Here is a 15,613-nt window from a genome sequence, read left to right as displayed (position 1 = left end):
CTATCCCTGTCCTGAGCAGGGTTTTTCATGCTCTAAAGAATAGAGCAGGGCTCTATTCGTTCATCTCACCTCGTCACGGCACAAGGAGGTAGGTATTCTCATTGTTAGTTTACACAGGAGGAAGTTTCGGCTCAAAAACGTGAATAGGGTTTCCTTGCATCGCACATTGTCACTGACCAGACTGCAAATAGGGTCTCAAAACTTTAAATGGGATCTCTTTCTTTTGTGAAGTTAAAATTTTAATTTAAAGTTATTGCTTTTCTTCAGAGATAAATTATGTAGCCTTCCAGATATTTCCTATTCAGATACATAGATGTGGTTTTTTCCACAAATTTATTTTATTAAATGCAGAGCTGTGTCAACTTGAGTTTTTCTATTTGTTTACTTAACCATATGTCTTGAGACCTCTCCATGTTAATAAAAATAGATCTCCCTCTTTTTAAAAATATTATTTTTAATAGCTGCACAGTCCATAATAGACATGTAATGCAATTTATCTATTCCCCTACTGAGGAACATTTAAGTTGTTCTCAGTTTTTCACTATTGCAAAGAGTTGCGATGAACACACTATGTATATAAATCTTGGCACACTTGAGCCAGGATATCTGGGAGATGATTTCCTATAAATGGAACTACTAAGTCAATTTGGGTGCTCTTTTAAAGCTGTGCCAGCTAGCACTATACGATTTTCCAAAGAGGCCGTCCCAATACATTTGCATTCTCGCCAAGCGAGAATCAGAGTACCCGTCATCGAAAGGTGAAGCGCTGACCAGCACACCCCCTAGCCTGTCCACTGGACTCAGCACTCGTCCACTGCCCGGGTGGACTCCATTGCATCGCGTCTCATGCGCAGCAAGTCAGCAGTTAGGTGCTCCGGGCAGATCCCTGTAACTTGCCACTGCCACCTCAGGTACTTCATGCACTCATTCATTCAACAAATATTTTTCTAAGTGCTTCTTGCATTGGCTGGGCACTCGAGCTTCCCCGTGAAGTAGGCAGAGGTGAGGTTGTTACTGCCACTTTCCAGACGAGGACGCTGAGGCTCAGAGAGGTTAAGGCTTCGTTCCTATGGGCTCTCTTCATAACGAACCTCCGGCCCCTGAGCCAGAGCTGTACTCAACTGATTTTTCCCGGCCTGTGCCTGAATACTCAAAGGGAAAATAATAGTAATTTTAGCAGCATTTGGACAGAACACTTTAATATCCATTAAAAATAGCTGACATTTATTAGGCACTTGTATGCAAAGCGCTGTTGTAGGTGTTTTACACATACTTACTTATTTCAGATTCACTCCAACCAAATGAGAAAGGGAAGTAAACGGGAAACTTACTTAGGGCACTCTGCTGGCAAGTGGGAAAGGACGGATTTGGGCTCCCGCAGTCTGGTTTAGGAGTCTATGTTAACCACTGCAGGATATTTTCACAAAGACCTCCACAGGAGATGGGAATTGAGTCTCAGAGAGGCAAAGGGACTCATTCAAGATCACACAGCTTGTCAGTGGCAAAATCCAGCCTTGAATCTAGGTCTTTTTAAGCCCAAGGGATCACCCATTGACACTTCATCAAGGAATAATTGAGCAGACAAGGCCACAGGGCAGAGGTTTGAGGCTCCCAGGACGCTGGACCTAGTGGGGCTCCAACAGGAAGGGGAGGAGGGGCAGCAGGGTGGAGGCCTAGGGGCTGCAGTGGGTCTGTGTCAGCCAATCAGAAAGGGGCATGCAAAGGGACTCCGGGCTGAGTTGGAGGGTGCTGCCTAGTTCTCGAGGCAGGGAGAGTGGGGTGGGCTTGGAGAGACAAAGAAAGCGATACACGCTCCCAGGCCCCAGGGCACCAGTAATCCACTTTTTATGGTACTACATAGTTGGTTACAAGGTAATTAGATTTAAGGTGACAAAGGGCTGAGAAGCTGAGAGAAGGAAAGGGAGGAGAGGGGAAAGAGAAAGAATGTGGAAGGAAGGAGAGAGAGAAGACAGGGAAAGAAATGCCCTGTTCCCGTCCAACCAGGAAGACAGATTGGATCGCCTTGTTGGTCGTGGGGTCTGAATCCATCTCCCCATCTCTGGAGGGCAGCCATCACAGCTCCCAGTGCCATTCGTCCCTGAGTTCCTGCCACCAGCTGCCTGGTGAGACTGAAGGAATGAGTGAAGCACCGGAATAAGCCCACATTCCCATAAATCTTTTCGTCCCAGGCTGAGCGGTTCTCTTCCTGCCTCTTCAAGAGCACCAACTCAAGCGCACCTCGGGGCCAGGAAGGAAAGTCCAGGGGCACAAGCAGGTTCTGAAAGCCACTCGGAGGGCAGGACAAGGCATTTATCTTGCCCTCCCTGTGGTGTTTATCCGCCTTCGGGAGCCCAGATCCTCTAACAAGCTGCTGTTTCCACGGACATCCTCCTTCCGTTAGATCAATAAGGAGATTGTACTTCCTCGTTCAGGAGTAAAAACAAAATGTTCCAAATAAAAAAAGCAGGCCACTGCTCGGCAGAATCTCCCATTCCACTCAGCATGAAGTGCGGATCCGGGATGGGGCCGCCAGATAAAATACAGGCTACGCTGTAAACTTGAATTTCAGATAAACAGCAAAATATTTTTTAAATATAAGTATATCACAAATACTGCACATGATTTACTTATACTAAAAAGTTATTCACTGTTTATCTGAAATTCAAATTTAACTGAGCATCTTGTAGGTTTTTTTTTTTTTTTTTTTTTTTTTGCTAAATCTGACAACCCCAACCAGGGAAACATTCTCGAGCTGAGTTTGCGGCCTGGTCTGGCTGCCCCTTGAGGAGTCCCTGGGCCCCGGGTTCCTTTCCAAGGTCTCTCTTCATCGCATTCCTCTCTGTCCTCCATTCTCTCTTCCCCGAGGACCCATCCTCGTTCTAGTCCTAGGAGGGAGGATACTGAAGGAGCTCAGGCCTTAGCCCATCCTCCCTCCTTTTCTCCCCTCCTCCCTCCATTCTAACGAATGTTTACTGAGCCTCTGCCCACCGGTGCCAGGGGCTGGACTGCAGGGGTGAAGGAGAGGTGTGATCCCTGCTGTCAAGGAGCTGACACCCTGGGAGGAGGATGGGCCAGGACAGAAACAAGTGAGTATGTAAGGAAATGAATAGATAAGATATTTTAATAAAGTGGTAAGTGATGTGAAAGGAGAAGAGGATGTTGTAACTGAGAGCAGGGAGACATTATAAACTGGATGCTCTGGAAAGTCCTCTCTAAGAAGGTGACATTTGTGCTAGGACCCAACTGGTAAGATAGAGGCAGCCATGCAAAGACCTGAGGGTAGAAAGTTCCAGATCTTGATAAAGAGTTTGGATTTTAATCTGTGTTAACTCCAGCCAGCTATCAAAACTCTCTATGCCTCAGTTTTCTCATCTGTAAAATGGGGATGACGATAATAGTATTTGCCTTATAGGGATGTTGTGGGAATTAAATGAGTTATTTTTAAGTAAAGTGCTGAGAACAGCACCTGGCACCTCATGAGCACTGTGGGAGTGTCAGCTGTTGTTGTTATGATGTTGCTCTAAGCACAGGAGGAAGCCCGTGGAGGGTTTCAGGCAGGAAGGAGATGTGATCAGATTTACACGTTCAAAAGGTCACTCTAGCTGCTGGGTGAAGAAAGGATTTTAGTGGGGAAGGAGAAGAAGTACCCGCCAGGGTGTGGCGACAAGGGGCTGGACCAGGGTAGTGGCAGTTAGAATGTGGAAGTGCTCTGGGGCCCATGCTTACTCACAGTAAGGCCTTGCTTTGTCCCTATGACCAGGCCCCATCCTAATTCTTCCTAGACGTGGACCCTGCCTTGTTTTCCCCAGTCCCTTCCACCTTGGATCCCAGCCCCAGGGCCGGCAAAGCCTAGTTCACATTGACAGACTGTGCCCATCATCTGCTCCACCTGCCTGTTAGACTGTCACCTCTGGGAGCTTCTCCCTGAGACTGGTTACCTGCCTGTCACTGCAACCTCTTCTTGGGAGATGTCCCAACCCCTCCTATTGATGCTTTCAATAAATGTTTACTGAGCACTTATTATATGCCCAGGCAGGGGTTACAAGCAGTTATCTAGACAAACAATATCTGCCCAAATCAAGGTCTACAGATGGGAAGAGCTTTGAGATCAGAGAGGAAGAACTTTTAAGGGCGGGAGCTATACTAGTCAGGATTCTTTTGGTTACAAGTGTTGAATTAGAATGCCAACTCAAAATGGCCTAATCAAAAAAAGGGAATGTATTAGCTCATGTAACTGAAAAGTCCAGGAGTTGGTATTCAGGTGTGGCTTGATCCAGGTGTCATCAGATTGATCTCTTTTCCTTCCTCTCAATCTCTCTTTCTTAATACCCTATGTCTGCTCTCCTCACTGTTGGCTTATTGTGCAGGTAGATTCCTCCCATGTGGTGGCAAAAATGGCCTCCAGAAGCTCCAGGCCTATATTCTACTAGCACACAGCAGAAAGAAAACACCTCATTCCCAATAGTCCCCAGCAAAAGTACCAGGGTTGAATCTCACTGGCCAGAATTGAATCACATGCCCATCCTTGAACCAATCACTGTGTTTCAGATTGTCTATGTCTGAGTTTTGGGGTAGAGGTGGATGCCCCAGATGAACATTGGGGTGCTGTATACAGTAAAAGAGGGAATAGATGCCTATAAGCATGCAGATTGCAAAAATGGTTGCAAATTCCTCTCCTTCACATATCTACACATCTTTACAGTATGACTCCTTCCAAGAAGTGGCTCTGTTTCTCTACCCCTTGAATCTGGGCTTGGTCATGTGACTTGCTTTGCAACATTAACAATGGTGGTACAAGCAGAGACTTGCAAGGTACCCGTGCCCCGGAGCTTGCCCTCTCTCTTGCTGCTCTTGGGAACCTTCCAACCACCACCATGTGAACAAACCCTAACAATCCTCCTGGATGATGAGAGTATATCCAAGTCATCTTTGGCACCCCAGCTGGCGTCAAGCCACTTATAAGCCATGTGAGTGAGGCCATCCTAGATCATCCAGCCCCAGCCAAGCCACCTACTTGACCACAGTAATCAGCTCAGTCAGTCCTGACCAGAAAACTGCTCAATACACCCATAGGATCAGGGTAAGTAATAAATGTTGAGTATCGTAAGCAACCAAATTTGGGGATGGTTATTATACAGCAGTGACTAACTGCTACAGTGAGAAAAAACCACAGTGACCCTCCACAGGTGTCTTCTGCCTGCCTGGAGCCTGGCTTTGGAGCCTCCACATGCAGAACTGCTGGACTTCCAGTCCTGCTGGGCCCTCCACTCCGCCATAGCAATCCTCTCCTGCTCTCCTTGATCCCAATTCTTGTCTCTACTCTGCTTCCAATCTGGGGCTGGACTTGATAGGTGCCAGGGGCAGGACAACCCTTCTTGGGAAGAGCAACTCTTATGTAACTCTTCCTGTCTCTGTAGGCTCCAGCCTTTCGTTCTCGCAAAGAGGCAGTCATCTACCTAGAACGAATTGAAGATTGTGTAGCTGAGCCCTGTGCCAGAAAACCTCCACCACCTATCATGGTGTCTGGACCCTCTCCCCAATTCAAGCCCCAAGTCTTTGGTTTTTAAAGGCTGTTTGGATTCCCAGATCCCCCCAGGAGAGTTGAATGTTCCTCTGGGGGTGCTAGGGCAGGTTGCACCTCTTATGTTATAGCAGAAACACACTATATGGAATGACTTAGTCTCCCCGATTAGACCACCCATGCCCTAGCACAGCTGTTCGTGCAGTAGGGGCCCAACAGATGCTCACTGGGTGTGTCGCCTAGAAAGATATCAAATGACTGGTCCTGGGGCTCTGGGGTCCTGGGGCACAGGGTGAGCGTGGGGCTAACGGAGGAAGCAAGGAACCACTGAAAGGAGACAGGTGCAAATCACCAAAGACAGAATTCCCACCAACCAATATGGTCTATAGTGACTAAGGCGACAGGATTGAGAGTCACACAGACCTCAATTTCATGCTCTTCCACTTACCCTGTGATCTTGGGTCAGTCACTTACCTTTCAGAGCCTCAATGTCCTCTTCTGAAAGATTAGAATACTAATGCTTACCCCAGAGGGTTGTTATAATGATTATGTTTTTAAAATGCTGGGAAGCACCTCACAGGGCATCTGACACATAGTGAGTGGCTGGCTATGGCAGTGGGAGTAATAGTCATAGTTATTGCTGTGATCATCACTAATACAGATTATTAACCAGAGGGCATAGAGGTTAAGAGCAACAGCTCTGAAGTCAGGCTGCCTGGGTTCACATCTCAGCTCCGCCACTTACTAGTGCATGGATTGTGGTCTCCAAAAACTGCGCCTACGAGGAGGAATCAGGGCTCCTTGGAGACACGGCTGATTTGGGGTCTGGGGCAGATGAGGTGCAGGACAAGCTCGGAGCATCTTCTTGTGCCCAAAACAAGGAAGTTGTCAAAAACTAGTGGACAGAAGAGCCAGCTTGAAGTTGCTCCCACTGATCTAAGTATCAGAAAGAATATTGATTGCAGCTGACTGAAACGCATTGACTATTTTAACATCCAGGAATTAACAATGAGCCTCAGCAGAAGAAAGGAAAGCCCTCATTTGCTACCATTGGAGATAGTCATTGTAGCAGCTTTTCACTCCGAAAGTTGATAAATAAGAGAAGAATTAAGAAGTAAGCATTTCTTCTTCCCTTTCAGAATGAACTATACTTCAGGGAAGTACTAGCCCTTGTGGGTGAGAATTCTAGCTGATAAATATAGAAGAGATGATAAAATTAGAAAATCACTGTTTTGCAATTCCTAATGAAATGTTGTTTCAGGCAATGATCCCCTATGGGTAATAAGACCATTAGGTGGGAGGTTCTTGGGGAACTGGATATTTATCAGGTTCTAAATCATCAGGCCACAGTTTACTTGCTGTTCACAGGGAAAACCCACCTCTTCAGTGGAGGGATGGGGGTGAACACTCATGAACCTATCCACCAATCTTATCATCCCTAAAAGTGGCACCAAACAGTAGGCCCCTCCTGATGTGGTATCACATGAAACGTACATCATCTAGGGGGCATTCTTGCCAAAAATGGTGAAACTGAATCTAATCAAACATTTAAGACCCAACTTCCAGTTTATAAGACATATGTGGAGGACAGCAACCAGGGAATTGACAGCTTGAGGAAGCAACCAGAAAAATCCAGACTGTGGGGCATGCTACCAGGAAACGAACCAAAGTTCTTCAGCAGGCCTTGAGCAGAGGCCACTGTTCTAGAATAAAAGAGACTTAAGAGACATAATCTTTGTTTGGATCCTGATTTGAACAAACCAACCTTTACAAGATTTTGGGGAACAATCAATGAAATTTAAATATGAATTATGTACTACATTATACTGAGAAATTATTTTCAATTTTATTCTGTGATAATGGGATTGTCAATATATAGAAAAATGTAATTTTTAGAGATGTATGCCAATATATTTCAGAGTAAGATATCATGATGTTGGTGATTTATCAGGAATTTTAAAAAGATAAATGAAATTTGGAAAAACGTAAATTGTTAAGTCTAGATGGGTTAATTATACTATTCTCTGTATTATTCCAAAGTTTGAAATTTTTCGCAGTAAAAATTGGTGAGCACTCATCCCACCTGTCATCTTACAAACGGCCACATGGGGACAGTGGAGTATTAGGCTGGATGTGGGTCCATGCTTTGAGGAAGAAATGCACAAGGGCAATCACCCCATTCATTCTGTATTCACTTATTTCATGTCATCCTTGCATTTAACCCGTCTTTAGTGAGCGCCGACTCACTAAAGGGCCCTAAGCTATAGGGACAAAGAGTTGCAGGCTGTCACTGCCCTCCTGCAGCCACTTGTGTAAATAGTGTCTGTGTATCTGGGGACCAGAAAGGGGCAGTCAGGAGGAGCCTCTGTCTTGATGAGTCCGTGCAGACATCACTGGAATGAAGACCTTGTCTGGGCATGTCAGAAACAAAGACATTATTATGGGGGCTGCAGGGGGCTGCCGCTTGTGTTGTGTGAGTTGACCTCTTCTTTCTGCATTCAGGTTTACCACTTATCAACTGTGTGATCTTGGGAGAGTTACTTCACCTCTCTGAACCTCATGGGGCTAATAATAGTTCATAGCTTTTCTGCTAGAAGAGAATGAGATAGTCTTTGTAAATTGCCTAGAATGGTGCCTGGCACACATTTAGTGCTCAAAGATTAAAATATTCGTAAGTCTTTATGTTCCCACTTGGAGCTCTGGGATGGAGGCAGGCAGTCAGCCTGTCTGAGCTACACAAAGGCGCCACGGTCTGTTGGGGCAAATAACGAGCGCAGCTTTGGGACCGGGGCAGGGGAATTAGAACTCTCCCAAAGGCACAATCATGATTATAGCAGGTCCATTTATTGAGGGTTTCTCTGTGCCAGGCACGGCCTCAAATGCTTTCCATGTACTCACTTCCTTGCTTCTCATAATAAGCCTACAAGGCAGGTGCTGTTACTGTCCCTACCTTAGCAATGAGGAAACTCTCAGCTGGTTGGGGGGGGAGGAGGGGCCAGGATTTAAACCCAGGCGGTCTGGCCTTGCAGTCCTCATTCGCATCCACAAGAGTGGCTGTGCTTCTCTTTGGGGATGGGTGCTGGGGAAAGGCAAAGCAGTTTCCTAGAGACAGGGGATGTCATCCTGCAGTTGACAGGAGTCTGTGGACCTGGGGAAGGGGTGGCAAGAAGGTCCAAGATCATGCTATGAATGTGTTTCCCCCGGACGGTGGGGCTCTCGATAGGCTCCCTGGGGTTTGCCTGCCCAGCATCATTTTTCTGATAATAGAACCCATCTCTTCCTTTTGGGGAACCACTCTTACCCTGCTCTCAATCATGTGGTCAGGCAAGACTGACCTCAACCTATAGCTCAAAAATGGGCAAGTGATCAGGCCTGGTTAATGACAGTAAGACCTGCCCTCCATTTGGTGATTGGTTCACAGTTAGCTCATGACTCAAGCTAAGCCAAACAGAGAAAATCCCAGGACTTAACTCATCTGTTGGGAAAGAGATACACTTTTTTCTCCTGGTGTAGCTAAGTGCCAGGATGTAAGCCTGGGATAACTTTGAGCCATCTTTGCCATCACTCGGGAAGAGTCAGCCTGGGAATGTAGACAACATGAAGGAGAGCAGAGCTGACAGGTGGAGAGATAGAAGCTTATTGACATAATTGAAACACCTGGATCCAGTGCTGCCTGAGTCCCATTTTATTTTTCATTCAGATGGGGCAAAAATTACTCCTTTTCATTTAAGCCAGGCTGAGTTGTATTTTTGTCACTTGTAACCAAAGCATTTCTCAACAGCATGACATAAAGCAGAAAGAGCTAAGCTATTTATTAGGGGATCAAAGACCCATGAGCATTGGTCTATGCTCACTTAAAAGAATTGTCATAAGAAGAAGGAAAATCTTGTTCCATAGATGACAGGACTCTGTAAGTTGCCTGTAAAGCAGGTCTGTAGGTCTGCTCCATGTGTGGGCCGTTCATCTCCATATTAGGAAGAATTCAAATAAGCTCCCGGCAGGTAAGATGGGGGATGTATGGATATGTGGATGGAGAAAGGGAGCAGAGTTGAAAGTACAGAAACAAAATTGGGTGTGGGTGCTCAAGGCTCATAAACAATAGTAATAATAATAATAATAATGATAAATTCCTCTTCCTCCTCTTCTCCTCTCATCAGACCTCAGGTGAGGAGAAGCAGGTTTATTATAACCCAGGGTTCATGACCTGCCTTTGGGTCCAGGCAGTACTTAAATCCTCAGTTATCACCCAAGCTCTCCATTGTTAAAAAGTTGTTGTGCTCTAGAAGCCAGAGATAGTTTTTAACAGAAATAAATAGGATCAAGTAATCCACCTCTTAAAACCTTCCCAGGGCTTCTTAGTGCTCTTAGAACAAAATCCCCACTATGGCTCAAAGGGCGCCTCAGATGCCCTCCTCCTTGCCAGCCTGTTCACACATCTCTACCCCTGCAGCTCCAGCCACACCGGCCTCTGCTCTCACGCACTGAGCTCTCTCTTACCTCAGAGCATTCGCCCACGATGTTTGCCTGCCTGTTCCAGTCCCACCCTCACCCTCCACATGGTGGGCTCCTTCTTAGGCTTTTGTTCCCTGTTTAAACTTCTCCTCAGAGGGACTGTCTCAAACTCCTCATCTAAAGCAGGACCCACTGTCCTTCCTCCCCCACCCTTGTGTTTCCTGTTGTGTGGTTGTCATTGTCTGATCTCCAGCATTGGACTGTAAGTTCCATAGGGATCTCGGTCTGCTTTATTCATGGCTGCATCCCCAGTACCCAGCTCGATGCTTGGCACACAGTAGGTGCTTAAGAATGATTTGTTAAATGAGTGAATGACAGCCAAAAAGGCGCTTCTGTTTAATTACCAAGTCCTCCTCGCTCAGAAATGGCATTTGCCCCCTAGTTGTGGATTCATTTCATCCGTAAATATTTATTGAGCACTTACTGTGTGCTAGGCACCATACTAATTTCTGGAGATCATGTGGACAAGATAGACAAAAACCCAGATTTTTCTGGAGCTTACATTCTAATTTGGGGGAGACAGATGATACATAAAAAGTAAACAAAATAAGTTCCAATGACGATAATTGCAATGAGAAAAACAAAACTCATTAACCTGACAGTGACTGGGGGTGGGAGCAGCTTTAAACAAGGGGGTCAGAGGAGGCCCCTCTCAGGCGATGACATTTGAACAGACACTGCAAGGGAGAGAAGGAGGCAGCAAGGAGAGGAGCCTGGGAGAGTGTGGCAGGCAGAGGACTGAGCCGGGGGGGGGGGGGGGGGGTTGGGGGCACGACCCTGAGGCGGGAGGCCCTCGGTGGGCTCAGGGGAGGAGGACTAGGTGAATAACAACAAGAAGGGGAGGAGACAAGGGGGCAGGGTGGGCAGGGACCCTCTGTGAACCACAGCGAGGGGTTGGGAGATCTGATTCCAGGCCCTCTGGGGCGGCTGAGGGAGGCCGCAGGCCAGCGTGACCGGATGTGCCTCACACCTGGGGCCTGGAGCTGCTTCTGTAAGAAGACTTTCCTTCATCATTTGCTTCTCGAATTCCAGCCTGAACTTTCTGAGGTGGCTCAAAAGGCTTGGGGCATTCTCCTCCTCTCTCTGCCTCTTCTTAGTGTCCCTTATTTCAACACGACCTCCCCTCACTGCCAAAAGGAAAGCCGCCGCTTCAGCTGCTGCTGGTGGTCTCTTCTTCATGTGCCCCCATCCTTTGTCACAACCCTCCATTGCTGAAGCTGCTCTTAGGGCCACTCCAGGGACGGGTCCCCTGCAGCTTCACCCCCTGAGGCTGCAGCATGATTGCTTCTGGGCCTCCCTGGTGGGATGGGGATACGGTCTGGCAGGGTGTTCTTAGGAAGGCTTCTTACAACAGAGGCAGGGCCTGGTCCTCAGCTGCAGCCCGGAGCAGGACCAACTGGGGGGATCTTGAATCTCTCCGGCTCCTTCTGAGGCTGTCTGAGCAGCAGTAGAGCACCCACCCGCATCACAGCTGCCCCAGTGCCAGGCACAAGGTGCCCCCCTGTGATGTATCTTGAGTGAAACGCGCCCAGACTGGTGAAGCTCACAGCTACATGCTGTTCTCTGTTCTAAATCCTGCCCCAAGTCCTGTCTGGTCCTCAGGCCTGGGAGGGGGCGGGGAAGACCTGGCTCCAGAGTGAGACTGTCTAAGTGGGATCCCCAGCTCCGACTTCTAGCAGCATGTCCTGTGACCACTTACTTGACCTCTCTGTGTAGCTTCCTCATATGTAAACTGGGACTACCAATCGTACCTACTTTGTAGGGTGGTCGAGAGGATTAATGAGTTGGTTTTTATGTGTGCAAGGGCTTAGAAGAATGCCCTGGACATAGCAAGCCCTCGGAACATGTTGGCTATCACCATTCTTTCCTCTTTTTCCCTTTGATTGCAAAAAATAGAAACCCACTCAATTTGCGTCAAATTAAGGGTGTCAAGTGTAAGCTCTCCCAAAGAGGAAGAGGCACTGGGGCAGGTACCAGACCGGTTATTCTGATTCTCTTTGGGGACTGGGTGTTTTTGCTCTCAAAGGCTGTGGTCACCTCCATTTGCCTCACGTTACCCATCAGCTTTCTCGTTGTGCTCACAGGGTCTCCTCCCTCATGACTTAGCCTCCATGTGGTCCATAAGGGCGACCTCCTTGCCTCCACCTTCTCATCCTTATGGCCATGCATCTTCTGCTCCTCCTGCTAACAGACCTGGTCATTTTCTTACTTCCAGGGCAAACTTCCTAAAAATGGCCATTTATTGGCCCAGCTTACTAAGGGCAAGGTTACTAGCCAACCTACCATCAACTGCCCTTAGCTCAACTGCCTTTGGGCCAACTGCCATCCTTGGCCCATTCATCTGGGACCAGGAGATGGGGTGACAGGATACCAAACACATGCCACTGAAGCCACAGGGGCAGCAGGATGCTCCGTGTAGAGGCAGGATGGATGTGGCAGGGAACAGTGGACATCCCCCGTGTGTGTTTCTGCAGCCTTCTGTCAAGGCACCAAGTGAGCTGCCAGATCTGGAAGAAATAGTCAAGATCAACATCCCCAGCTCCCTCATTTTATAGATGAGGAAACTGAGGCCCAGCCTGGGGAAGGGACTTTCTCCAAATCTGGTAGCCAGTAAATAGCAGAATCTCAGTTCAAGCTTTTTCCTTAAAGCTCATTTGACCACCTGCTCTTCTTTCACAGAGCATGAGAGATGCAACAGAAGCTCTGTGATGAGTAGAAGAGACCAGGACGAACATAGCAGCGTTTGCAGACTGCTTGGATGGCCTGGGCATGTGAGGTAGCTCATCCTTTCCAGACCTCAAACCGCCCTGCGAAGGCATCTCTCATTAGCCCCGTGTTACTGAGGAAATGGAGGCAGTTTGCCACTTGCCAAGTCAACCAGCTGATAAAAGTCAGGGCTGGGAGCCACCCTTGGGTCTGCCTGAACTCGTGGCCTCTGCACTGGCACCCATGCTCAGAGCTCACCAAGACCACCCAGCCAGGCAGTGTGCAGCCTGGGAGTGGGGTCTGCCTGGGTGGGTATAGGGACAGTAGCCAGATCCCAAGGATCCTGGGCCAGGGGCCAGGAAATCCAGAGGCCTTTACTCTCCCTCAGTCTGGTCCTGGACTTTGAGCAAGTCCTGGGTCCTTTCTGTTCCCCAGCTTTCCCATCTGTAAAATGAACACCTCACCTAAGATAAATCTGTATGTTCTTTGGAGAGTTGGAGTAGAAAAATGAGAAAATAGAAAGTGTTCTTAACCATAGTAAAAATAAATATGGCACTAATGCAAGGAATCCATAACGTCACTCTCCTCGATGTTAAAATTTAAAAGAAATTGATGAATAAGAGAGTTATCTTGGGTTCCAAGGAGAGGCTGGAATAGACTTGAATCTTAAGGTGGTTGTCAGGGCAACGAGGCCTCCCTACATCCAGCCTCTTGGGGACCACCAAATCCTGGCCGGCCTGAAAGGGCTGAACCAGAGGTGGCTCCTACCTTTCGTCTTGCAGGCAGGGTAGCAGAGGGAACAAGCGTGGGCTCTGGAAGCAGAGCACGTACGGAATCCTAGGCTTCAGCCCCCTGACATCAGCATCCTCAATCGTGAAACAGGGATGCTAACAGAACTCACCCCTGTGGGTTGTTTAAGGATTCATTGGGGAGAAGTATGTGAAGCACTCTGCACTGTGTTCTTAGGAAGAATATACAGCATGCACTCGATGAATATTAATTAGCTTTATTACTGTTAAGTTAAGCTGGAGTCAGTGGATAAGTGCAAAGTTTTAGTGTTCTTTGCCTGAGCACTTGTCTAGGGTATCAGCTAGCTATCGCTGCATAACTAACCACTCTAAAACTTAGTGACTGAAAACAAGCACCATTTTTTATTTGTCATGGATCTACAGAATGAGGACAGGCGCCAGGCTCTCCTTTGGGCAACTACTCCTTCCTGATACAAGGTTTGGGTGGGGTTGACACCACCCTTGAAGCTGGGGTTGCTTAGGCCCACTAGTCTCTTCCGTCCCTCTGGCCTGCTTCAGGAAGGGCTGCAGCTCAATTCTGGCCAGCGTGAGTCAAACCTAGGACTTGTACGATATTGAAGCTGAGGAGGTGCGGGCAGGTGGGGCTCCTGCAGCCATCGGGCAATCACGAGGGATAAGACAGCCTGTCTGAGCATGAAGTTCACACGTAGGGCTGAGGAGGGCCAACCTGAGAGTGGAGACCTGCAGCCTGGAGTCAACACTCACACTCTCGCATCATCCATGTTTGCAGCCAGTCCTAGCCTAGAGATTCCAGTTCTGTGAGCCAATAAATTCTCTTTCCTTAAGGCTGTTTGGGTTGGATAGCTTGTCTCCTGCAAACAGAGAGTCCTAAACAGATATGCCTAGAAGCGAACAGTTCAGCAGTGGACAGCTTTGTGGCTGGCAAAGCAGTCAAACAGCTAAAATGTGCCCTTTCTCTGTGCCTCTCTGTGGGCCAGAGGCACTGTCCTATTAATTGTTGTCACAATGAGTCAACGTTGATTCTGATTTCAGAATTCTAGAGCGATCATTGTGTGCAACGAGACTGTAAGCAGCGTGAGGGTAGGAACTGGGTCTCATCCGTCTCTTTCCCCGGCAGCTAACTTGGGGCGAGGTGCATACAAACGTACTTCCTGTGTGCTTGTAGAATGAATGAGAGTCTTCTGATGTGGGGCCCTCAAGTGAGCACGGTTGCTATAAGCGAGGAAACAAATTACGGAATGCATACAATATTGAGCCTCTCAGAAGGTTTCACAGCATTGGAGCCTGGAATCAGCAAGAGGCCATCACTGAGTGATGCGTGGTTATGGTGGGAATAAGGGATTCTCGGAGGCTGGTGGAAGACCTGGTTCTCTTCTGCAAAGAGGCCCCTGCGTGAAGATCTACCAGGAGGTCCATCAGAAAGGAAAGGCCCCGGAGTCGCTCTTGGGTGCGGCGGGCAGCAAGCTCCCTCAGTCATGAGATCCTGCACCAACCATGTGTAATGAGCGTGCTCAGAGACAGCCCGTACAACCAACCTGTAAAGAGCATAGCTTTACTGGGCTCAAATTCTGGCTCCTGCACGTCCCAACTTTACCTTGGGGGAGCCACGTACCCTCTCAGAGCCTCAGTTTCCTCATCTGCAGAATGGTATTTAAGAAGGGTACTTCCCTTCAATGGCTATTTTGAGAATTTGATGAGAAAATGCATGTAAAGGGCTTAAAGTCGTGCCTGGGACAGAAGTAAGTGATCAATAAATACTTCACACACACACACACACAAACATAGGTAAAAAAAAAAAAAACCCCAAGGGGCTGTATCATGTGTGTAGACAGTGAATGCTAAGATGTTGTGCGTGCCTTCACATCGGAGATCAGTGTGCTGTGGCCTCTGGTGGTGTGTCTTGGACTTTTGAAGGCAGTCTCTGCAGACGACAGCTCCTTCCCCGCTTCCTCTGCTTTGACATTTCCAGCGCCTGCTTTCCCAGCAGGCACCCCGCAGTTACCTTCTTCAATTAGCTCCACGGTTGGAGCAGTCCTCCTTGGAGCCTTGGCGTCCGCCTTGTTGGATCTGAGCTAAAGGACGTTTCGGGGACGGTTCCTGGGGG

Source organism: Equus caballus, chromosome 16, assembly GCF_041296265.1.
Source record: "Equus caballus isolate H_3958 breed thoroughbred chromosome 16, TB-T2T, whole genome shotgun sequence".
Lineage (NCBI taxonomy): Eukaryota > Metazoa > Chordata > Mammalia > Perissodactyla > Equidae > Equus > Equus caballus.
Note: the sequence above shows the minus strand (reverse complement) of the source record.